This window comes from Anarrhichthys ocellatus, unplaced genomic scaffold (assembly GCF_004355925.1).
Source record: "Anarrhichthys ocellatus isolate YVR2014 unplaced genomic scaffold, GSC_Weel_1.0 scaffold86, whole genome shotgun sequence".
Lineage (NCBI taxonomy): Eukaryota > Metazoa > Chordata > Actinopteri > Perciformes > Anarhichadidae > Anarrhichthys > Anarrhichthys ocellatus.
In genome coordinates this window covers 1-23,672 of record NW_022280116.1, presented here as the reverse complement: position 1 = coordinate 23,672, position 23,672 = coordinate 1, and the positions used below count along the sequence as shown (strand labels likewise).

At 43.0% G+C, this 23,672-nt stretch overlaps 1 protein-coding gene across 2 annotated transcripts in view; it reads right to left on the bottom strand.

The window, feature by feature from the left end:
* Positions 1–23,506, bottom strand: part of adarb1b (adenosine deaminase RNA specific B1b) — a 97,853-nt gene extending 74,347 nt beyond the window's left edge. For both annotated transcript variants that reach the window (XM_031875083.1, XM_031875085.1), the window contains exon 1: positions 23,308–23,506. The gene's annotated coding sequence lies outside the window, so the exon portion shown is untranslated. The remainder of the gene's footprint in view (positions 1–23,307) is intronic.
* Between the last annotated feature and the right edge of the window lie 166 nt (positions 23,507–23,672).

The following is a 23,672-nucleotide window of genomic DNA, read 5'->3' as shown; positions in this document are numbered from 1 at the left end:
CCGGATAGTGTGAACACAACGCATACTTGTACCAGGAGATATCAACAGAAAGTACCTGATATTGATATTGTAAGAAACGGACCCGGTCGCAGAAGGGGGGGTGGGGAGAGAACGGAAAATATGGGTATTTAATTAACAAGGCAAGGACAGACTGACTGACCCGGAGTGAGATGGACGGGTAATAAAGGCCGACAGGAGTTGTTTGAAGAAATATTAAAGCTGCCAAAAATAAAAAAAATCCGGCTCACTTTAAAATGTCAGCACTACCCTCAGATGGTGAAATACAAACCGAGGGAACCCTGCCCTGAAACTATTGGATTGACTGTGCAACGGACTCAAAAGGTTTTTTACTGCACTGCAATGTCACATTGAGGATAATATCTCTCTCTCTCTCTCTCTCTCTCTGTGTGCAGTTATGACAGATGAGTATTAGGCACGTAGTAGACTTTGGTTGACCCCCAGTATGACTGACAATTAACCTTTTTTTTTTTTTTTTAAAGCCCCGCCCCAGCTGCTACTCCGTCAAGCTGTCAGAGGTACCGTGGAGCCCACACTGTCACTAACTGCACTTCCTGAAGCAATATGATCAGATTTATCGAAAAAATGCTAACATACTCTGCTAACTAGAAACGCTGTCTGAACTGTCGACCGCTCGTTTTATTTAGATTATCAAGCTGGAGATCTTGGAACATGGCGACATAGCTAAATATGTCGCCATGTTCCAAGATCTCCAGCTTGATAATCATGGTTCAATCATTCATTTAAATCATTCACTGACATTATGTTGAGGTTAGCCAATTTCCTTTTGGAAGGGGGGGGGGGTGGGGTCATTTTCATTTGACAACAGAAGCTGCGCTAGTGGTTTGCTGGGAGCAGCTGATTTTATGTTTTATTTCTCGACGATTTAAGAAATATGACAATTTTAGAGTTGCTATTTTTGTAAGTTACCATAAAACAACCTGTATTTTCATTGCTGGAGTTACATAGCACTGTTTCTTTGGCGAGGACAATGAACATTAAAAGAAAGACATACAGTCTCAGTGGGTTGTTGATGCTGATGGACTTCTGCTTCACATGTCCTTGACACATTTTAAGCTTAGCTATCTTCAATGGAGAAAATGGCAACATTCCTATAGCAAAGGGGGCACAGCGGTGCTATGCCACAATTTCACATCATGAAGTTGACTGTAATGTATTAAAAATGGTGCGTGAGTAACATTTTCTCCCATTTTACTTCCTCTCGTTCCCACTCCGGCCATGAATTTTGTTGTTTACCCACCGAGAATAAATATCCCTCATGCTGACAAACTGTTGCAGCTGGAGGAGGACTAAACATTATTAGAGTGATATTGCTATTGTGTATCGAACCTTTCTCAGCAGCAGGTCTACTGATTAAAGCCGTATGAAATGACGGCTGGGTGGTTCAGACTTCATCATGCTCACTCCAATGTGTTGGATTTCCCGTGTGGTACAGAGCGCAACACCCCACAGCGACCCGCCGGCCCTTTGGTTGCCAAGTTCCGACTGCGTTTGTCTGGGACTCTGCAACCGTTACTGTCCAGCCCTGCATTTATTCTGGACTTCATGCAATATGCAAACTTGAAAGTCGCTGAACAAACTGTCCCGATTACTGCTGTGTAGCACGCCTTTGAAAAAATAAAGAGCCCCGTTCCGAGGAAACTTTGCTGCATCAGGAGAGTTTGAGGTCATCCCAAAAATAAGCTAGAGCAAAAAAAACAAAAAGAAGCTCCTTCCTCCCTCACCTGCTCTTATGGGACCGCATGAGCATCCCTGTGCAAAGGGTGCACACGCAGGTCTACATCAGAGTGTGTGTGTGTGTGTGCATCAAAGAGAGAGAGTGTGTGTGTGTCCGCACTCCTCTCTGGCTGTGTCTATCTGGGTCAACCATCTGAGGAGTTGCCAAGGCCTTGGTAAAGTGGGCAGCTGGCCATCACAGCTGGCCAGCAAACACACACACACACACACACACACACACACACACACACACACGCACACACACACACACACACACACAGGAAAGCGTGGAGCCACCAGGTAACATCTGCACTGCCACCGCCCAGTGCAAGCATCCAGCGCTGCCACCTGAGCCCACTTTTTGTTTCGGTGGGAGTGGAAGTCCGTGACCGCGTGAGGGCAAAAAGGCTGGAGAATTCGTCTGGCTGTAATCATTGGGGAATGTGCGAGTATAAGCTTGTGTTTTCGTGCATGTTTGACATCGATGCTGGGTACAAACTCATTGAACAGGAATGTGGAGTCCCAGCCAACCAGCCACTACCAAAATGGAGACTGAATCGGGCCCTTCCAGAACCGCTCCGACCTCCTTTTCTTTCAGCCTTAGCGGTCGCACAATGTTGGTTCAGGCTTTCCCACACTGCTTCTTTTCAGCGGGCGCCGATACGATTACAACGGAGCTACTCGAAAAAGTAGGCCACAGCCCCTTGTGTTCACGTTTTTGTGTGTGTGTGTGTGTGTGTGTGTGTGTGTGTGTGTGTGTGTCGCACGCTGCGAGTATATGGGAAAGCAAAACATCATGTCAGGGTGTCCAGTAAAGTAGGCTTAGGCAGGTAAAATCAGACCCATTTGTGTGTGTTGAGGATTCAGCAAATGTGTGCGCGCACACACCAAAAAAAAAAAAAAATTTAGACATTTCATAGCCTCTTTCATGCGGCTTGACTTTGTAATACGACGTGTTTAATAAGTTGGTCTGTAAAATCAATTAAAGGGGAGAAGTGTAGCATTTCCAGGTGAGACTGGCAGAACTGACTGGAAAAAAAAGAAAAGGTAGCGACTGCACTGCATAACCCGGCCAGTTATAGGCCAGGTGCCGGATAAAAGCGGACTTGAAGCTCAAACGGAAAAAAACGTATTAAAAACAGTCTTTTATTACATTCACAGCCTTCATCGGGTAATCCCTGACAAATTGCCTCTGAGAAATGTAGCTCTAAAGCATCCGGAACTTAAGTCCAGCGCATGGATGTATTTTTTTTTCCTCCTCCACCCCTACAGGTGCTGTATCTCACCACCAGCTGGTCTTCCTGGAAAAGAACTGGGTTGCGAGAGCCCCCCCCCCCCCAATTCATATTAATAAAGCCTCAACAGTTCCCCATCTTGCACTCGGGGGAATAAATGAAGCGAGGTCTGTGGCAACATGCAAAAGCTACTAGACCAGTTTTAGTAGTGCGGTCAGTTCGACGAGTACTCTGGAGCAAGTCTCTCCACCCGGGGAGAACACCGCCGGGATGTCATTGAGCGAGGCGTACGTAACCCCAGACTGCTCAAGCAAGTCTGCCAAACAGCGTTAGTTTGGGCAAGTGGATGGGTCCCTCGAGTTAATGTGGAGCCGAACGAGAAAAAAAACAAAAAACGAGGAGCTCGAGCACGAGGTTTACCCTTTTGAATAAGAAGAAATGGAGAATCACGCTCCTGAAAGAAGGGTCCCGGGGAAAAAAAGCAACACAACGGTGTAAATAAGACGAAGTGACAGCCTCCCGGCGCGTTGTTGTTGGTGTCAATGTGCCAGGCTGCGGAACCACAGAGGGGGAAGAGAGGCATGGGCAGATGAGCCTGTGGGGCTCGGGCCTCCGTCCCTCTGCTAGGCCTCCCTTCCCCACCCCCCATTATTCCCTCCCTTTGATTTTTCCCTCTATCAAAAGTCGTCTTCTGTCTGTCTGACACACGCCAACACAAAAGCAATTCCACTTTGAGCTGCGTGTGTGCGTAGCCTTAAATGATGGAACATTTTGCTGTCGACGGCCGACAGCGGTAGGCTATGCTTGCACCAGGCAGCTATCAGGTGTGAGTGCGAGTGTAATTGTATCCTAAGTGAAATCTCCTGTTTGATGAATGCATGTTAGAAGATAGACACGGCTTCCTATAAAGAAGACGAAGTAGTACGCAGCCTCGTTAAAATACACGTGAGCTGCACAGGCGGCAAGTCAGTATCAATAAATGGTGGGACATCTTTCTGGGTTCACCATCTGGCCCTAGCTGCCTCAGGCCTGCTCTGCTGTGGACCGATGAACAAAGCCGGTCTGACATCTACATGTCTGTGTGACTGCTTGTAGCCTTGATGTTTTAAACTGCAATTTTACAAATAAAATTAAAAGCCTTTAAACGAGGAGTTCTGCAGAAGCCCTCTCGAAATACAGATGTATGTACAGATGTAGCCCACTAATGAATCACTGTCAAAACTCGCAGGTGATAAAAAATGAAAATATGTTGGTTAGCACTTTGCCGTCCTTTGATCTAATGATCTAAATTATTCAAAACTGAGGGAAAATTCTTGGAATCGACATAATGTAACGCCACTTCAACATGCCACACTTCACGTCTCTCTTCATGTCGTACTCAGAGGATCGTATTTTTAGAAATGAACAAGACCATTGCCAGCCAAAATGGCCTGTTTGTTTTTTGTTCTCCCTCCTCTCCTGTTCTGTTCTGTTCTCTGCTTGTTTCGTAGTTTCACTCTGAGAAAGCTTTAAAGCCATTACACTGCAAAACTGCCTTTGACATCTCCTTTCACCAGGCAACAGCCATGGTTACGTAAGGGTTGCTATTTTAGTTTGGTAACGAATAGGGAACGGTAAACTAAATTCATGGTTCACGGCTCAGCACGTTTTCAGTAGATCAGGGAAAATACATAAATGATAATTATGATTTTTTTTTTTAAATGTAAATCAGTAGTTGCTCGTTGCCCATGATTACTAATGTAACAGTGTAGGCACTTGAATACTGGGATATTGCCAAAAAGAATAATATAACTAAAATAAATGACAAAAATGTTATTAATACCTTAAAAATAATAACAATATTAACAATTATAATATTGATAATACTATCAATTATTTTATTAGTAGTATTAAAAGTATTATTATTATTAAACCTATATTTAACCAGGTAAATCCCACTGAAATTTAAGAATCCCTTTACCAAGGGAGCCAAAAACAGCTTTGCTTTGCTGCTGGCAAAAACAGCAGCAAGGCTCGGACAAGTGGACGTAGTCATCGAGACGTCACCCATTGGTTTGGCGATTTGGCCGTTGCCATCTTGGATTTTTGCAACCAGTGAACGGAAGTGATCGTATTTGGAATCCGGAGGAGTGACGTAGAGACGGCGTATATGTCTCTGGTAGCGGCAGCGACCTGTCAATCACAGTAAGCCCGCCCTAAAGCATACTCTGCTTTATCGTATTTGACTCTAAATAGACCATAATTAACTAAATGAACATCAAGCTGTATTGAAGAAGACTTGAAACTAGCGATTGAGACCATAAACTCATGTTTACAATGTTTAAAATCAAGTGAGAAGAAGGGTAATTTTCTCATAGACAATGGGACTTCCTTTTGCAACCAGAGGAGTCGCCCCCTGCTAGCCAGTAGAGAGAATGTTATAAGACACTTCAGTATTGGCTTCACTTGTCTGAACCGGAGTTCGGCGCTGGGTGAAGGCCCATTGTGGAGGGGCTCTAACACTTAGACCACATGCTTTGAACCGGCATCGTCTATAATCAGGTGTGGTTGCATATATGCATCAATAAATACTCTTATAACATTAGCTATTGCTCTGGCGTGGTCTGAATCTGCATAGGGAGGTTGCCTGAACACTGTGGGGAGAAGCACTCAATGTTCAGTCGGTTTTTGTTTGTACTCGACAGATACGTCTACCCGACTTCTGTTGAACAATGTCGGCATACGGTTTAGACACAAATCGTTTTTACATAGAACTGGATACAGCGGATCCTCTTCCTCATTGTTGGGGCCCATAAAGTAAGCAAACTAAGGTCTCCTTTAGCCCCGCCTCCCAGCCCAGTATTCCCATTGTTTCTTTTGTTGTCCGTTACATTTATTAAGCATGCTGTAACTCTGACATATGAAAAGAGCTCAAAGACACTGCCTCACTCTTAAATAACTGTAAGACGTTGCCATCTGCTTCTGGTGGAAAGCTACGCTGATTCAACATGAAACAAACATGCTTAGTCTGAAGGGGTTCCATGACATTTTCCAATTGGGTCATTCAAGGTAAAGCAGAGACAGAAATAGAGAGAATGAGTGGGCAGATTAACAGAAGACAAGCAGCAGAGAGCTTATGACAGAGGGGGAAAAAATGCCACTACAGGAGTAAATGCAAATGTCAAATCCAGTGCTTTGTTGATGTAGCGAGGTGAACAATCGTAAAAGCTGCATTCGTATTCTTGTGACCCGTTTGCTCTCATTTGTTCACCATTAAAGAGCGGGACTTCAAAGCAGCGGCTAAATAGGTAGAATTAGATCATTAGAAAATTCAGACATGCTGTTGGGTTCAATGACCAAACAAAGTGGCCGTTCGTATAAAGGACACGGAGCTTTCAGGTGTCAAACAAAATGCTGCAACCCCCATTGGTTCCCAAACTGGGGCGTGCTATAAAAGCTTAAAAGGTGCCCTGTGTGGTTTTCTTGTGAATAAACAAAGTCATGTTTACATTCAGAAGTTACTCTCCCAAAAGGCATTGTGTCTACGCCCTGAGATCTAACAAACATTTCTATTTGAAAAGCCTATATATATACATATATATATATTTATTTTCTGTCAAAGAGGATGATAACGTGAAACCTGCAGCAGAAATGGGTACCTCGATGCCCTTGAGCACAACAAATTTCAAAACCTAGTAAAAATGTTACAACCATAAAGCTTCTAGTGATCAAAAAACCGACAGTGTCCCTTTAAGACTTTCCCCAATTTGGGAACCATCGGGTTGCACTATTCTTATTTTTTGTGGTCACCTTTTTCAACATAGTGGTGTGGCATGTCCCCCAAAATTTCTCTTACATCCAGTTTCTTTTGTGTCTTTTATATCCATGTCCACTTACAAGACTTCAGGAAATGCATGCTATGGTAATATAACTTTTTGTTTGTCGTTTGTATTTTGTGCCATTTTTTGGCAAAAAACAAAAATGAGCTTTGTAATAACTTCAAGCAACATCGCACATATATATATTATATGTAGGAGGTTGCAGCGAAGGAAAATGTGTGTAGATTGGGACATTCGAAATATTGAAAATACGTGTACCCGCAAAATTAGGACCTGACGGCAGACGATCAGACTAAAGGCTCCACTGCTTTAAAAAAAAAAAAAAAATGAAACTGCCATATTTCAATTTCAATGTTTAAACCCGCACTGAAAGCAACATTAGAGGTGCGGTGGAGAAGCTCGCCCCCTCCTTAACAGTGTCTCTGGAGATCCGCCCCATTTGCTCCAAATTCCTCTGTCAGGCATGGACGCTCCGCCACCGACAGGAAACAACACATTAGAGCTTACGGAGTAAAATGCTAACTATCTCCTGAACAGCACCAAACTGTACGTTTCCCCTTCTCCCCTCCAATTTGCTGTGCTAAGAGATCTTATTGATAGTAACATACTTATTTCGGTTAGGTGTTTATGTAGAGTTAAATGATATCGTACATTTGTCAGATATTTCATTGTGCTTTTCAGTGTGCACATGACGGCATGCTGATTCCCCTGAAATACTTATTAGAGCCCAATTTGCATGCAAGCCAGATTCACCAGACTGACAGAACAATCAGTTAGAGAAACTTCCTCTATCACCTCCGTTTAAGCCCATCATCACTTCACTTATGACAGTCTAATCAATTCCAAAGGGCCATCTCCTGGCTTTAGGTGCATGTGTGTGGGTATGCGTGCGTACGTGTGTGTGTGCGCATGCGTGCGTGCGTGTGTGGCGTCGGGGTATTTGTTTGGCACCGAGCAGCAGCAGATGTGAGAGGTAATTTGGGGCCCGGAGAGACGCACTCTGATGTGTTACAAAGCATCATGGGTAAATTCACTGTCATTGAACTTGAGTGGACTTCAATGACACAGTGTTCCGTTCTTTCCGGACACTTTCTTTAAGCTGGCCTTGAGCTTCTGGGTCCCATGTTTGTGTGTGATAGTCAGGATTACCTTTACAGAGTGAAGGTTTTCCTTTATATATATTTAAAAAAAAAAAAAAATAAAAATAAAAATTTTTTATTGACATTTAAATGTGTTGTTTTTTTCGTATTTGGTGTACACTCACTCATTAACTTGCACTCCATATGTTAAATAGTGACTGAAAACGGACGTAGCGGTTGCACTGAGTGTACACACTGTACACTGTGTGGGGCGCAGGCTGGCACTGGTGTTTGAACTGCTCGAGGCCACGTTTATATAACTGGTTTCCTAACACGGGAATGGGTCACACTCATGCTGCAATTATGACACAACACACACAGAGAGAGAGCGAGCGAGAGCGAGGGAAAGAGAAATGAAAAAAAGAAAACAGCAACAAAGTTAAAAGAAAAAATGCTGACCAGCTGAACAAGGTATAATTAGTCAAATAAATGTCCTCAAGAGTGGGCATGGCCAGAAGAGTGGGCACAGTACACTGTTGACATCATCACACACAAACGGTGCTTGCCATCAAAACAGGGTGAGAGAGAGGCGTGCGTAGCAGAACTGAAATTACATAATAGGACAAACTTCCATCTAAAAAGGTGGGCAGTGACAGTAGCAAGCAGATGCAAACTGACTGCTGGCAGCAGAGTTTTTGACATGAACAGACAATGAGGTCACGAGCCACCAGGGCTGTTTTTTTGTTTTTGTGCTCACCCAGGGCCTTTGGCGGCACCAGGCGGCAACCTCCAGGTCTGAAAAGAGAAGCCGAAGCGGAAGAGTCTTCAACTTGCATTCTCTCTAATGGCCAGCAGGGGGGCAAGTCCTCTGGTTGCTAAAATAAGTCTATGAGAAAATGACTACTTCTCACTTGATTTATTACCTCAGTCAATTTTGTAAACAGTTTGTGGTCTCAATCTCTAGTTTCATGTCTTCTTCAATACAGCATGATGTTCATTTAGTACATTATGGTCCATTTAGAGTAAATTAGAAGATAAAGGAGTATGCATTGGGCGTGGCTACCTTGTGATTGGCAGGTCGTTACAATGGCGTTTTCAAGTCTTGGAGTTGTTCGTCCTACAACTTTAACCCTTAACCCTAAATTGGAACCTTTTTGGTCCCCCAAAAATGTCTTACTCAGCGTTTGGTTGTACTTAGCTCCACCCTCTCGTGTCACTTCTGGTTGAAAAAAAAAAAAAAAAAAGATGGCAACAGCCAAAATCCAAGAGGGCGACGGACAAAATGCCTGACTCAAGGCTTTAAAACATCGGTCCACTAACCAATGGATGACATCACGATGACTACGTCCACTTCTTATATACAGTCTATAGGCGGCACCCACCCATAGCATAGCTTTAGCCATATCAACAATGGGACGTTGACACCAACTTGTTTTCAGCTTCTCTCCATTCATTCCTTTTGTCGCCCAAAGAGACACTAAGCCAAAGCTTCACTCCATATAACACAGAGCAACGCACAGACAAAAAACACACCAGCACTGGCCCGGGGGGGAAGCACAAGAACGGCGGTGGGAGGAAGTGAGAAGACGCAGTCACATCCACGGTGTTGAGCAGAGAGATGATTCTCTCCACCGAAAAACAGAGGAGTAAGGTGGCTTGCCCACAGAAGACCTTCTTAGTGATGGGTTTTGTAAAGTCAAAGACAGAAGATCACCTCCGCCGCTGTATACGTTTCATGATCATGTTTACATCAGAAGTCAGCCATTGGCACATAATGTCACCCGACTGCTTTGAAGTGCACTAAAGAGGGGCCGGCAAATGTCTGTCATTCCCTGCATGCAACATTCAAGGAGAGGCCATTTGTCATTCTATCACATCAATTTTTCATGAATTGACTGCGCAGTCACAAATGGCTTGGCATTCGACATCACGAGATGTAAGTGCAGCACAGCACCTATGTTTTAACGTGACCATAGAAAGCATGGTCGCAAGGGAACGTGGGCTTGCTGTTGTCCGTTATTATTGAATTAAAACAGACAAATGGCATAAGCGTCTCCTGCAGAAAAAAGAAAAGAAAATGTCTCAATCCTTTCGCCGTTTCCTCTGAAGGTCAGTCTGCTCCTGGTGTTGACATCTGGGTGAAAGTGATAATACGTATTTTCATCGGGGGGCCTTCAGCCAATCTGCAATAATCAATATGAGGGCTGACTTTTAATGGAACTGGAACGGCTGCATGAACCCCGACTCACCTTGATGCTTTGTTTATTGTAACCCATTGGGCTCCGGGGGGACAACGGCTTGTCAAATCTGTAAAATCCCCTGAGCAGCACTGCAAGTGTGGAGCGACGTGAACAAATAAACAGCAGGAGGCACTTTCAATTAAGGAGAACCACAGCCAGCAAAGTGAGCGGAGCCCTTCAAGGAGAACAGAATAGTTGCGTTTGGCTCCGTTTCAGCGGCGCTCAGCGATGCAGCATGGCTATGAAGTGCTGCTGCTGTTTGAAAATCCTGTCCGAACCTTCATGCACCGACACTTCCAGAATGACACTCCTCTCCCCATGGACACGGCACAAAACACTGGGAAACCATAACAGTGGAGCTGGCTCCGTTTTCTTCGATTCAGAGCTGCTTAGCTGTATATCTTATGGAAAAAGCAAAAACTTAGCAGCAGCTTCAAAAGAAATCATTGTGTTTGTCCAGGAGCAGTTTATTTTTTTAAATCAGCGTCCTGAATTTCCTTCACAGCATTTTGACGAATGTCGTCGAAAGCTGTGAAAAAAATAATTATGACCACACACCTTCTGTTCGCCGAGACAACAAGCTGAAATTCCAGGCGTATGCGTTTGCTTTGTTTACAGCGTTTGCTTTCCCCCGTAAATAGAAGGCCCGAACAGGCAAAGCAGCCCACAACAAACCGCCTCCTGCCAACATATAGCAAGCTGATAATGAGTGACTCATCAGTGCTAATTTGCTGTGCTAATTTTACCGGCAAACCTCGCAGGCTTGAAGACACGCCGCTATGGCAGAATGGATGAACAGCAGGAAGCTTAACAGCAACACGGTCACGCCGTCAACGTGTGTGTGTGTGCTGAAATGACGATGCCCAAATTTTTTGTCAACACAACCCCACTGATCATTGTTAGAGAAGAACATAATATATCTGTGTGCACGGGGTGCTTTAATTAAGTTAGCCGATTGTGAAAACCAGAGCTTTAGTTACCACTGAGCTCATCTTTCTGCACTCCAAACTGAAATAATTAACTTACACTAGCTATAAAACAACAACTTATTTATTCTTTTAGACATGCAGAATTTTTAGAAAGGTTTTCCTTGAATTTACCTTTAGCCATCTCAAGCATAACATGCAACAAAAATGGGCATTTTAGGTTGCTTGCTAACCAATAAAATATTCACCACACCAAATCAATTGCATTGGAAATGATGTTTGCCGACACTAGCAGCAGGTAGTGTGAGAGAAACAGCACAGGAGAGAATGACAGTGAGGGACAGTGAATGGTGTGGTGTTTCAACATAGCATATGGAGAGCAATCTGCTGTGCTGTTAGGCCGGGGTTTCCCCTGCCAATCAAATGTAAGGTGGCTAAATCTGAAAAATAATTAAAAAAGCATTTTCATTTTGTATTAATTTTAAAGGCCTAAAACCACTGCCTTAAAAAGATAATATTCTAGGCATCAATGTAGTTAGTCTTAAAGCAAGACTATGTTGTTTTTGAAAGATGGCTTAACACATTCTTATTCTTATAAAATAAAATACATCCTTTCTCACTTCACTACATAGTGTGACCAGTAGCTTACATTATGGTGGCTAATGTTGGCAATCTTTAGATAGATTTTAGATAGGTGTAACTGATTTTTTTTATTCTTCTATAATTGTGCTGCTGGACTACATTTTACACTTTACCATTATCATGTAATTGTCAAAAGCTCTATGCTTAAGCTAAAAAAAACATTGTCTGGAGCTGATTCCATGGAGCAGTTAATTAACTTCTTAATACGAATGCTTATGACATAATATGAAACATGCTGCATCTAATAATAATAATAATGTGTTGAATAAAAGACTGAAAAGTTAGGGAGTTATGGGCTCCGATATGAGGCTTAAGTTCTGTTATTAGTGTGTTTTAACATTTCAGTGCATATACACTTTGTTAGCTTGAATTCATTTATTATATCTTGCCAGAGGAAACAAAGTTCTGCTTTCAGTCCATCAGACCTTTAAAACATACATTTTTGTAATAGTTTTTATATTGAAATTTTCAATCGCACAATTAAACAAAACATGAATTCACATAATTTACAGAATACAATTGCAGTTGCAGTATTGGTGGAACAGAAATGATTATCTTACATTTACAATATTAAGCTACAATAAAGATCGTCTAGACCACTTTTCTGCTGACATATGTTTTTGGCTGGAGTGAAGGTGGAACAATAATTCTCTGAAAAAGCCTGCTTTCCTAGCAACGAGGAGTGGGGAAGAGGGACATGGTTGAATTAGCAAGCTAGCTAGATAGCTAACTAGCCAGCTAAATTAGTGTTCGAAAAATTCACTCGAGCCGATGTAAAAATCATTAATCACAGGACATTTATTCTTGCAAGAAGGAGACAGAGTTGATTCACATACAGAATATGCATCAAGGCTGCTCGAAGTTCTGACTCTGAGCCTCTGATATTTATACTAAGTAAAAACATGCAATGGGCTGGCACAGGGTCATTTACGTCACAAAGGATAACTCATGAATTGCGTTTCACACAGGCGTCTACGTAGAGTATCTGGAACATCGCTTTAACAAATCGTTCTAGTACAAAGGTCAGGAAGTCATGTTCGCAAATCAGCCGGGCATATGTATTGACGCCTCTACGGTTTTATTATGGCTTATTTAGGGTAAACAGCTTGAAGTGTTCTTTCGGCTGTCAACTGCTTCTTAACAGACTAAACATTTGCTGAGACTGGTGTTACAGAAAGTTCACACAAAAACATTTGAGGACACAGCTCTAAACACTTAGAGGACATGAGCTTACGTCAAATGTATAACATTCACTAATTATTAAATGCATAATAATTTGTCATTTAGATTTTTCCCCAACAATTAGTAAAAAACTCAATACTTCATCCACACAATCTTATAGCGTAGCAAAGCACATTGCTATCAGCAGATGAGTGACACCTTTGTTCGGATAATTTTCTGTAACCAGCGTAGCATGAAAGCACGGCGGAATTAACAAGCTAGCTAAGTAGCGAGCCATCCATTAGCAAGCTAACCCGTGCTTTCATGCTGCACTGGCTACAGAAAATAAGGCCAACAGCTGGCCATCTCATATCTTTCTAATAGTTTAACCTTATAGTAACATCTCTCTCTAATAATTTAGCCTGCTGTGGTGCAGCGGCCATGCCGGCTGAGGATATTAGCAGAGGGCTAAAGTCTGAGGTGATTTGTGTTTGCCTCTAGTCTGTCCCTTGTTTTGCCTCCCCCTAACATTGTGATGCAATCATGTCTTCGACCGTAAAAGGGTCCATAGATCATGTTAAATTTGAGACCGTTTTTGGAATGGTAAATAACCACTCGGTCTCGGCCCTGTCTCTGAGATAAAGTAGGGTTTAGCACAATAGCTCAGCCAGCGGGGTAGCTGTAGCAGGTACGTAATCTATTAAAGTCACGCTGTCCATTTGCCCGCTCCTTCATTCCGCTTGGCTACCCTTGGTCACTGACTAAGACGTTTGCTTTGGGGAGGGAGGGGGTGCTTAGCTTGTTGAAAACCTGGAGTGCACACAAATAGCTCATGCATGCACAATGTCTGATATAAACTTCATCTCTATTAATATTTGAAATCCTGCAGCTCAATCTCTTATCGCTCCCTTCCTCCGCTGCTCTGAGAGCAGCTACATACTATCCATCTTGTTGGTATCAACTGCTCCCTCAGTGAGGCAGGGGTTTGCTCAGTGATTCAGTTAAAGTGGAAATCTCAGAATATGTCATCATCCGCGGCTGCAAAATTTCTCAAGGCCCGAATCTAAGGACAGAATTGATATTCCACTGGTTGGTGGGTGGTAAAACACTGGCCATGCTGCTCTGCACTGTAACTGCATGACTAGGGCTGGAGTGTAAATCTGTAATAGGGTATAACTGGGTATTGAATTATTAGTACCATCACATGACCGCTCCTCTTCAAATTAAGAGACGGATAAGAAGATGCAAACAAGTTGGTCACTCGTGTGAACGCAACCGCTGCCATTTGGCAGCAAAGTAGGTTTTGCAGCAAATGACAAGTGATAGCCAGCAAATCTTGACGACACTGTGGAAGATTTGCATGCAGACGGTGGCAAGCGACAACGGGGAGAGGAAAAAAACAAAAAAAAAAAAACACGTTCCCATTCCCATCTAAGAATCAATCATCCACAAACTGCTACGAACATGAGCGTGTCGGCAAACTCCACTGACAAGCCCTGAATCCATCCAACAACCGAATACAGTCTTTTTTAGGTGTACATTTCTCTAACTGCAGTATACTACTGCTTTAGAATCTGTGTAATCGTGTACATTTGCTTTCATATTGTGGTTGTTAATATTATTATGAAGTATTTATCAATATTATTGCTTCTATGGGAGGGATTTCTAAAATCATTAATTGAAATGATGCAGAAGACACAGTAACCTTGCTCTGTCACCTGCTATGCTGTAGCTGCACAGATAATTTCTACAATACCTGAGTTAGTTGTCTTTCACGGTAGAAACATAGCAGTAATCACAAGAGTCATACCCAGAGGTGACATAATAAACAACATGTCCCTACTTCTATTTCTAGCTGGTTGGACTATTTTCTCCTCCCCAAAAAATCTCAGATTTCCTAAAGGTATCCCAGAGTCTACCTTCTATGTGCTTTGAGAATTTTTGAAATTGGTTAAGTATTGAACGAGAGCGCTGTGACCTTCAGCCACTTAATGGGCTGCAACATAATCCTTCGATGAACTTGTGCAGCGTCAATGGACATCCACTAAAAGTGCATGAGTGGACATGACTGGCTGAAAAAATGTTTTTGTGTCTGACAACATTGTGAAAAGGAATCCAGCAAAGAAATAAAATGTTTTTCTTTACCCTTCACTTGATCCGTTCCGTTTATTATTGCACCTAAGCAAGTCTTCCTCACTGGAAAGTCTCGTTCTAAAGTCTCGCGAGAGATGACTTATAGCCGGAAGACAACGACGTAAACGTGAGTGAGAGTTGAAGAGAGGAGTGCCGGGAAGAGTTTGTTGTGTTGGGAGTACATGAGAGCGTAACTTAAGTGTTATCTAAACAATATTCAATGTCATGGCTGAATATTTAGCTGATAAACCTCTCGCGAGACTTCACCTTGTGTGAGACTTGGATAGACACAATAACAGACACAAACACATCCTATTTTAAAAATACCTAAGTTATCCTTTAATACCGTTGGGTATTAAATGTGCTCAATAAATAAATCATATGAGTTAAATTATGGTATTACATGCAGTGCTATACCCATGCTGTGCACAGCTACATTTTAATGTAGGATGATTGATTAAGTAGGAAGGCCTCAGAGATTATTAAGATTAACAATGAAGTTATTGCACATTGATGAAAGCTTAGGCCAAAATGTCAATGTGACTTACACTCCCCTGTGTGTCATTTGAATAAAGTTCATCAATTAATACAGTTTCAGTGTGTTGAAGCTCTTTCACTCTGCTGTGTACACCAGTCTGCTTCCTCTGATGTTCACACACATCAACAATTTTAATGATTGGAGTAGTTTGATTATTTTCTTAGGCCTGAGCCAATTCCACTTTCAAACCAATTTAACTACTTCTTCTGAATTGCCATTCAGCACACACACACTTAAGAGTTGTACACACATCTTAACAAATGCACAACCATCTTTTCTTCATCTCACACACACACACACACACACACACACACACACACACACACACACACACACACACACACACACACACAGTCTCCCCTTACCCAGAGTGATAATTATAACTTAGTTGCCCATTAATCAGCGACAGCTGTAATTACACTAATTCCAGTGTGTAATCTGATCAAGGTGAGGGAGATCAAATCACAGCCTTTCTCTCCTGCTAGGCTGTAAGGGGGCTTCAGTAATGGCAGCGACAGCGGTGGGGTTGTAAAGAAAATTGGTTTGGACCAAAACAATCTGATTCGACTCGGCATGGTGGCTGATTAGCGGGGCGAGGTACAAGCATGTGCGTAAGTACAGCTATCTCTGTTGTCTGCGGGCCATTGTGGTGACTAAATTGCTTTTATTAATTCAACAAATATGTTTATTTTTAGAAGTGATAGCAACCTACGAGGAATGGTTGGCCACCTGCAGTATCACAGAGACTAAAACTATGTAGGTTTCAATGTTTCATAAAATAATATTCATATGAATCAAATAATAGACCAGATTTCAGGCATTTTCAGCATATTTTCGTCATATTATATTCTTACCTTTGCTGCTTGTTTACCTGGAGACCCAAAGAGTAATAACTATAAAACTACGATTACTACACATCGCTAATAATGCAAGGGTTGATGTAAAGGATAAGAAAAAATGACTGAATCAGACAAAGAGTTGCAGTCCTAAGTTTGTATTTTACTCTTGGTGCAACACAAGCTTCTCCAATAGCTCTTAGTTTGTTTTTTTACGTTTTGTGTAGGATATAGCCTACATATCCGGGATGTCTGGATCAGCTTTTCTGGCCTCAATCCAGATCAGGGTCCTTAATTATATTCGATTATATACATTTACTTGCCTATATGTCGATTAAGTATCGACAGAAACACGTAGTCCTCTCCCAGTTGTACAACGGTGGTACAGAGTGATGCTTCTTTTACCTCAGAGTACAAAAACCTGACAAACAGCCACGCTGCTGCCTGCAACGTTTGTCATTGCTTTGGCTAAAAAGCGAAAGCTGCTAGCTGACTGTCGCATGAAGCGCTCTTTGCTAATGAGAGTGCAACCAAATTCTGTTTCATATTCTCTTATTTTCCCCTCGCGTGTGGAATGAAATGCCCTCAGTGTAGCGGTAGCTCCTTAAACCCTCTTCAATCCTGTAAGTGCATTACGACTGCGGTAAGCTAGTTAGCCGGGTTTGCTCACAATAAACCAAAAATAAACACATTACTGAATCAATTGCCTGCGCTTTTGCCGTGCAATTTCTTTTTTACTGCAGTTGTGGTTTTGAAAAAGATGATTAAAAAAACACCGCCCTCCAAACTCGTTATATAACCCGTGCTGCGTTTATGTTAGCTGCTTAAATATTGGCATTGGTGAGGGCCTCCGAACTCCAGCATCAGTCAGGTCACATACTGAAAATGCCACAAGTGTATAATCATACTCATGCTATGTACACAACATGTCAGCACCAAATAACGGGGGTCATCATTCATCCTGTAAAAGTACACAGGAAACCATGTTCCAGTAGAGAGACGTAAACACAGCCCTGCCATTATTGTAGTATGCATGAAGTTTAATCACCGGTCCAGACGCACCGAGTCCCATCTGTAGTTTGTACAGTGTAAAACAGATGTCACGGAGACAGTGAGCAGACTTGCTCGCCCGGGTCGGACCTACGCTATCACTGACGGCAGCCTCTTGTCGCGGCTTCGCCTGGACGTCTACATTGTTTTCACATCTGGCCGGTGCTTCTGGTCCCAGGTTCCAAAGCAAACGTGGTACCGGATCCACCCGGGTCCCGTACGGTCTCAGGCACGAGTGGACGGACAACCAGCGTGCACGTACGATGCGCTATTTGTATGGCAGCGAGCGAGGGTTAAAAAAAGAGAGATGGTGAGAAACAGATCAACAGAGTGTGGGTGCCGAGTGTGAAAGAACGCAGGTACTCTCCGGATGGATTCTTCTCGGAGAAATACATGCTCATCAGTGTTGCTGCAGCACTCTGGCTACTGGCTCACACGGAACATATGGTGTCGGAACATCTGAAGAGACGCCAAAGTACAGTAACATAATTCTATTAAAACATAACGCAATCTCTATTTTAAGATATTGTAGGGAGGGGGCTGATGTTGATTCACATTAGACTACATGACTGAACTCAAAAAGAAAAAAAAAAAAAAAGAGTCAACAGCTTTCCAAAAGCAACATTCGAGGGAAAAGGCTTCATGGGAAAAGAGGATGGATGTTGGAAGGAACTTTTGAACAGAGGCCAAATTAAGGGAATTCATGTCCCATTTGAACCTGGAGCGTTTGTTTTCCTGGATTTCTGCTGATGGCATAGCTCAATCTCTACTAATGCAGGGCTCACAAGCTGCTCTGAGTGAGGGCGTCAGCCCAAAATGTAAAAAAAAAAAAAAAAAAAAAATGTCCACTTTTTTTCAAAACCTTATCGGTGATGCTTGGACTCCTGAGGAAATTTTGAGTTGCTTTCTGTTTGTAATTTTGGAAAAACGCATGACCATCTGTTACATTTGGTCAACGCCAGAGGGGTCAGAGCACCTGGTGTGGGACAGAGGTATTGTAAACTACAAGGAGAGAGCTGCAGGAGTCGTAACTCAGTCACATCTGAACATGAAAACCTATATTTCTTTGATCAATAAAACCTTTATGTCCAAATGTCCACCACAAATAAAAGTCTATGAATCTGCTTAGAAATCATAGAAAAAAAAAAAAAACATTCCCTATAACTCTAGAACGTCTGCGTCCCACATAGTTGTCCATCCATTGCTAAGAAGAACTGCTAACAGCTACTTCAGCATACTTTAATGGGGCCAGTTGGCCACAATGTAAACAAACAGACTCGATTTTGTCCAACCTTGAAAACCTCTGGTGTGGGACATTGATTGCAGGTTCTCATTAATTGGCAAATATTTAAGAATAAGAAATTAGGATACGGAGGGCGATATCGTTTGGAAATGATTAAATTATTTTAAACATTGAAGGAGGGGCTGGAGCTCATTAATGCTCCAGCAACATAATCCTGAGCAACCCGGAGAGCCGTTTTAATAACACTTCACTAATGTAGGTCAGTCCGGCAGGTTTGGTATCAAAACTCCAACAAAAAACCTCCACATTATTGTCCAGAGGGGTTAGCCTGGGCATTAAAAATATAAGCTGAGGATTTCACTGGTGCAGAATTTTAAAATGTCCGAGCTTGAAATGCTCCAACTAAAGCGAGAGATGGAAAATTTCAGCGAAAGCCCCCCCGGTTGCTGCTGATTGAGGATAAAACCTTGGTCACAGGTTCACACTGTGTGTAGCCACACACGCAGTAAATATAGTGCGCACGTGTCTGTGTGTCGATGTCCTCAGACAGGGAGAGACAAACTCTAATCTCGTCTTGTCCAGGGAACATACAGTAGCAGACCTTCTCTCAGCTTTATACATAACCCAGCTCAGTTTTTCGTGACACCGCAACACACAACCCTGATGCATTAGTCCTGGCTGTGGGACCGAAGGTCACCCTTTCCAGCAGCTCCCATTTCATTGGACCGCTGCTTAGATGCACACACACACACACAAAAAAAAAAAAAAACGTGCTCATGACACCGATGAAACATTGCTGGCCTACTTCCTGGTGGTATGAAGATTAAATCATCCGAGGCGGCCGCCCTTGTAGCAGCAATACGAGGAAAAAAAAAAAAAAAAAAAAAAAAAGCGAAGCTCCCATCATCACCACCACCAGCATCGGGACCTGACACTAGTGCTGGGCGGTATACCGGTTTTAATTTTGCGTACGATATCAATTTTTCACACACCGTCATACCGAAAACAACTGCTGTCACTCTTCAACAGGTAGCAAAATAGATTGTTCGCCACTAAGAAGGCTACAGTCGGAGCTAGTTGTCTTAAGTGTATTGAGAGGGACCCCTAGTCATTAATTAATAATTAATAACCCACAACTAACGCTCTGTAACAGGGCAAAACACTACGACACAATAGTTTGTGACACAAACTATTTGTAACACTAATAATTGTACATTTATAAAATTACACCGCCGAACGGCATGCTGGGTACAGCTCGCTAGCTAGCCAGCTAGCACAACAATCTGTTAACAGCGAGAGGCTCCGTCGCTACAGTAACGTTACATTAAAGAACAGAAAGGAGCGATACAGGATGAACAAAGACAGATCGGAGATGCACCGACAGTCTGTGCCCAAGAGAGGAGCTGTGTCTGCTGTTTGGAAGTGTTTTGGTTTTAAAAAGTCTGACGTCCAAAAGACTATATATTGCAAAGTTTGTCGAGCCACTGCTGTTGCCGCTGGTGGTAACACGAGCAACTTTCTCCATCGCCTCAGCAGAAAACACTAGTTGGAATACCAAGAGCGTGATTTCGGTCGTCAACCGGTAACGTTAACGCGAGTGAAACAGTGAAACCAAAGCATCACACATCGCTTGAAGAGGCATTTGCTCGAGGCACTGCATGACAAGAAAAGCAAGCAGTGGAGCAACATTACGAACGCAATAACGATCCAGCTCTGCAAGGACATGGTCCCGCTACAGACAGTCGAGGAAGACGGGCTCAGAGCAATGATTAAAACACTGGATTCAAGGTATGTCTTACCGGGGCGAAAGTACTTCAGCCAAACTATCCCAACATTATACGAACAAAGGAGGACACCCTATAGTAAGCAAAGCCCTTATACATGACATTAACATGTTTTATATTCTACGTACTCCTGACAGTAGAGTAAGCCACTATAAACCTATATAAAAACAGTCAAGGAATGAAAAAGATACCGTGATACACATTTTTGGTCATACCGCCCAGCACTACCTGACACTGTATCATCCAAGCATCATAGACATCAATGTGACCTGCTGCAGTGACGCCAAGACAAATTGTGCACATCACCAACAGCTTGTACAGGGGGTTTAGAAAGCGGATGCTCTGAATGTTCAGAAGTATTATAGCAACTGAAGAGGGTTTCACGGTCTTCCTGTACAGACTTTCACAGCTGGTCCACATATGAATAAATGCACTATTGCAAAATCCTCTCAAATCGAAAATGTGCTAAAGAAATCTGCCATGTCTTTGCATTTATATATATATTTTAAATACTACTGGAGTGCCACAAGCTCGTCCAAAGTCCGTCTCACTCTGCCGCCAGCAGCAACACACTGCGGCCGGATGAGCGCTGGCTACCTCGCAAAACACTGCACTAAATATTCATTAGAGTAACTGAAGGGAGGTGGACGCAAGAGGGCAGGACGCCACGTGTTGATTTTCAAACCACGCCGCTGCCAAAGAAAAAGAAAAACCACGCTTGCAAATGTCAGAGCACACGGAGAGAACAGGACATCGGCTAAAAATGCAGATTAACAACCAATGGAAATCAACAGTAGGTTTGGCTCACGCCTCCGCACGTGAAGGGGCTGTTTGCAGGTCGATGATGTAAGCAAACATCTCGCAATGCCAAATACAGAAAACGTGTGCTGTGTATCCGGGGGCTGATACAGAAGCTAATGTTGGTCATGTTGCCGGTGGTTTAAGAGTGACTGATCCCTACATGAGCGGAAAAGCAGACAGAGCTGAGGACATTGTCTTATGGCTTTCCATACTTTTTCTCCACCTTTACCCTGAGAGAGAGTCCCAACAAACACAGCACGGTGCCGCTACCTGAGCTCCACCGGGCACACAGCACCCCCCCCCCCCCACACACACGTAGCGACCCGCGGTGATCGGGATCATCTCAAGGCGGCCCTCCTTCTCTACCCGACAGTTCCTTCCCCCCGGCACACACTGGGAAAACAGAGACCATTTAAGAGGAGCGCAAGAAGGGACGATAAATGTCTCTTCTTGTTAATAACGCCACAGGTGTCTGTCTGAGCCGTCCCCAGCTCTCAAAAACATTAACTGAACTGAACAATAACTGCTCAACGCTACGTAAAAATGTAGAACTAAAAAATGTAGCGAGTGCTAAAATGATTAAAGGATGGTCAAAATTGAGGAGGAAGAGGTCAAGACATCCTGACTTTTAGTCCCTAGCTCAAGATAGAACTATCCTACACTTCCCACAATGAAACTCTATAGCGTGTACCCTGCCTATATGACGACCCATGTCTCAAACTCCAAGTTGACATTTTTAAAATCTCAAGCCGAAGCAGAGTTCAACCTGATGACATCATCGCGGCCATTTTTTTTATCAGACTTGAGAAAGCTCCTTCAGAGACACAGAGGATATTATACAATCATTTCCACAGGCCAAGTAGTACTCCCAGTGATGAGTAAACCTATCTTCATCTTCAAGTGAGTGAGTGAGTCATCACAACACGAACAGGACAAAAGGGACACGCATGCATACATACATACATACATACATTACTGTACGCACTATACGTAGATGTATCTCCATGCCCTATAATTAATCATCCGTACACAACAGAGCACACAAGGGGTTTTGAGACGCAATCGAACGGGGGTAAGTGGAGGAGACGGGCAAAGAGAGACAAAAAAGAGACCGAGGAGTCCAGGATCCCCTGATATTTGAGCCGATCTAAAAATAGCCACACTGGGAGCACAGATATGAATTGTGCTCGTCAAAGTCTTCAGACGACGTAGGAAGGAGAAAAGGGAGCGAAAGCTTCTCTTCTAGGTGAACACCAGGGGTGAGGCGCGTTGCCTTCAGGTGCATGGATAAGTTACACCATTGTTTATGAGCTTTGTCTGGTGCTGAATATGAGCCCCTCTTCACTTCTGTGGGATTGGTAACCTTACGCCTCATTTGGCTCATCATGTCACTGGAGTAACTCCAGGGGTTGAACGAGACGTGAAGTCTAGTCCTCCGCAGCTCGGGCACAACACAGAGTTTTTTTTGCATGTGAGATACCAATGGCATATCTGCAAGGATAGCCGCGTTTACGTTCACGTATATTTTTCTGCGCATTTTGAAGCATTGCATTAGAAAAGCTGCTGATGGTGAAATTCCCAAAAAAACTTCCACCATTGCACAAAAATGTTCTGACGCTTGCTTGAGGTGTTTTTTTGCCTTCGAGTAGGAAAAGAGTGGGTGAGATGAATGCGATCTGGAAACGCCATATTAATTCTGACGTATAGTGCCGTCAGCGCATTCCCACATATATATATTCATAATGTCTTCGTCTCAAGACAGCATGAAACACGGCCAACACTAAATTCCTGAAGACCTCTCCATTTTTCTCTCGTATATCGGAGAAGGTGACTTGTTTTGTTCCCGGTTGGAAACCTCTACTTCTTCTTCTACTCTGTTTTAGTGGCGGATTACAGCCATGCTAAAAGCGCAGTCTAGACCACCAACTTTTGACAAAAACTAAAAAGTAGCCTAGTTCTCTGATCGTGCTTCTCTCCGTCGATCATGCTCCCACTGTTGCACCCGTTCGTCACAGTGTGTATGAGTTTCATCTAAATGTCTGAGACATCGCCTTGTCTGAACTCACCGTTCCACCGAGTAGTCGAGGGGAAAGCTCTTTTATTTGCCGATCATTTGAAGTGTAAAAACATCACACGCCGCGTCTGCAAGACAAAATGTAGATCATTAATACACGTGTGATGTGGCTAGCCATATATAAATATACATACACATACATACACACATATATATATACACATACATACACACACATATATATACACATACATACACACACACATACATACACATACATACACACACACACACACACATACACACACACACACACATATATACATACACACACACACACACATATATACATACACACACACACACACATATATACATACATACACACACACACATATATACATACACACACACACA